A 2,044-nucleotide genomic window follows, 5' to 3' on the forward strand; every position below is an offset into this window, starting at 1 on the left:
TTTTTTTAGAGAAAGGAGCTGCCGAGTGATGGAAAGGGGTAAATTCATGCCATCTGGCCGCGTGGATACATCGCATCAAAGTCAAGGTCGGTGGTGCTGGGTTTGGGAGGTGACGGCTTCCCTCTGCCCTGTGGACACAAGCCCAGCTGAGCCCTGTTTTCTGCGCCCCTTTAACGCGGGCCACACCGTGGGCAGCTCGAGAGGCCGGTGGTGCGGGATGGGAAGCAGGGGCCCCGCTCACTGGCGCGGTGACATCCGGAGGAACGAGCTTTGTCTGGAATCCAGCGTCCTGCGCAGAAGGGAGGGAGGTGGCTGGGGGCGACATTGCGTGAAGCGGGAGCTGCTTTGTGCCAGGATCACAGAGCTGTCTGCAGCTGACTCGAACCCCGCCACCAGCACCTGCTGCGGAGCCTCCGCCTTGCTCCTGGGTCGTCCTCGGCTTCGGGCGAAGGTCCTGTGTCCTCAGGATCCGGAAAAACGCGTCTACTTCACAGATGCTTCGGAATGCAAGCAAGAGCTCTGCAAAATGAGGCAGCCCAGCAACCCCCTCGCATACAGATTCCCAGGCCAGGGCGGGGCCGGCCTGCTGGGCGAGCAGCTGTGGAGACCACAAGGGAGGCAAAGGGAGTGTTCGATTTGGGCCCTCGAGGCCAAGACAGCTCCCACCTCACTAGTCCTGACGCCCAAGCTGACCGGCTGGGTGAACTTGGAGGGGCCCCTTCGCTCGGCTGCTGTCCAGGCTTCCTCCTTCGAACACAGGACTCGGGGTTCATCTCTGCCAGCCTGTCAGGCTGGGGGCAGATCGAGCGGGCAACGGAGATGTGAGAGCGCTTCTGTCAACCCTCCAGCCCTGAACGAACACAAGAAGCTGTTGTTATTACGCCACTCGCCATGTTCTGTGCTGAGCACGCGGCCACACCCACGTGGGCCTTGGGCTGGCCCTGCCCTTCCGCGGGCCCCCGGGCTCCAGCCTTGCGTGGCCTTTTTGCCTCAGTCTGTCCTGGGGTCCGCCCCACAGCCGCTGGCCCCGACTGAAGTAACAGTCACAGTAGCTGAGCTTCCTTGAGTGCATTGCGTGTGTCAGTGTAGTCCATTCTCTCATCAACCCATTTTTCAGATGAAGAAACTAAGGCTTAGAAAAAGCTGTACTGTTTTGTACCATAGCGCACATGTGCACGTCATGTGTCCGCTCGTCCATGAGACACGTTTTTATGGAGGACTTAACGTGTGCCAGACACTATTTAAGGGGCTGGAGTCAGAGTGTGAACAAAACAGACAAAATTATCTACCTGTGTGGGGCTCGCTCACCTTACACTGGTGTCTATTTCCTTAACTGTCTCCAATCACTGTTTAAAGTAAGACTCACTTTAAAAGAAACGTTTATGGGGCGCCTGGGTAGCTCAGTTGGTTAAGTGTCTGACTTTGGCTCAGGTCATGGTCTCACAGTTGGTGGGTTCGAGCCCCTCGTTGGGCTCTGTGCTGACAGCTCAGCCTGGAGCCTGCTTCAGATTCTGTGTCTCCCTCTCTCTCTGCCCCTCCCCTGTTCATGCTCTGTCTCTCAAAAATAAACATTAAAAAGAAATTTTAAAAAGAGTTCTTCATTCTTCAAAATGTAATCATAGAAGTACTGTATAACCCATATACATGTATAAATACTGTATAACTGTATAATCCGCTCTTAGGTCTATGCCCCAGATAATTAAAAATTGATTCCCAAACAAACACTGTGCCCCTATGTGCACTGCAGCACTGTTCACAATCACCAAAAGGTGGAAACAGCCCAAACGTCCATCGGCAGAAGAAAGAATACTCGAAGTGTGACCAGTCTGCAGAATGGAATATGTTCAGCTGTGAAAACGAATGCGGCGCTGACACACCATGTGGGTGCACCTTGAAAACACGATTCCAGGCAGAAGAAACCACACACGAAAGTTCAAAGATACTCTAATTGCATTTGGGTGAGACATCCGGAATAAGTCACTGGATGGAGACAGAAAGCAAATTAGGGATATGGGTCTGGGGGAGAGGCAGGGGGGAGTCACGG

This window comes from Crocuta crocuta, unplaced genomic scaffold, assembly GCF_008692635.1.
Source record: "Crocuta crocuta isolate KB4526 unplaced genomic scaffold, BGI_CrCroc_1.0 scaffold50, whole genome shotgun sequence".
In the NCBI taxonomy this organism is placed as follows: Eukaryota; Metazoa; Chordata; class Mammalia; order Carnivora; family Hyaenidae; genus Crocuta; species Crocuta crocuta.